Source organism: Pristiophorus japonicus, chromosome 17 (assembly GCF_044704955.1).
Source record: "Pristiophorus japonicus isolate sPriJap1 chromosome 17, sPriJap1.hap1, whole genome shotgun sequence".
Taxonomy (NCBI): domain Eukaryota; kingdom Metazoa; phylum Chordata; class Chondrichthyes; family Pristiophoridae; genus Pristiophorus; species Pristiophorus japonicus.
In genome coordinates, this window is record NC_091993.1 from 45,804,300 (window position 1) to 45,805,108 (window position 809).

Sequence of the window (809 nt, forward strand, 5' to 3'; positions counted from 1 at the left end):
ACTGCCCGAGACACACTGCCCGAGACACATTGCCCGAGACACACTGCCCGTGACACACTGCCCGAGACACACTGCCTGAGACACGTTGCCCGAGACACACTGCCTGAGACACACTGCCTGAGACACACTGCCCGAGGGCCCGAGACACATTGCCCGAGACACACTGCCCGAGACACACTGCCCGAGACACACTGTCCGAGACACGCTGCCCAAGGCACAGTGCCCCAGAAACACTGCCCGAGATACGCCGCCCGAGGGCACGAGACACATTGCCCGAGACACACTTCCCGAGACACACTGCCTGAGACACACTGCCTGAGACACCTTGCCTGAGACACACTGCCCGAGGGCCCGAGACACAATGCCCGAGACACGCTGCCCGAGACACACTGTCAGAGACACATTGCCTGAGACACACTGTCCAAAACACACTGCCCGAGACACGCTGCCCGAGACACGCTGCCCGAGACACACTGCCTGAGACACACTGCCCGAGACACACTGCTCGAGGGCACGAGACACACTGCCCGAGAAACACTGCCCGAGACACACTGCCCGATAAACACTGCCTGAGACACACTGCCCGAGACACACTGCCCGAGTGCCCCAGACACACTGCCCGAGACACGCTGCCCGAGACACACTGTCAGAGACACATTGCCCGAGACACACTGCCCGAAACACACTGCCCGAGACACACTGCCCGAGACACACTGCCCGAGACACACTGCTCGAGATCTCGAGACACACTGCCTGAGACACACTGCCCGAGACACACTGCCCGAGACACACTGCTCGAGGGCCAGAGA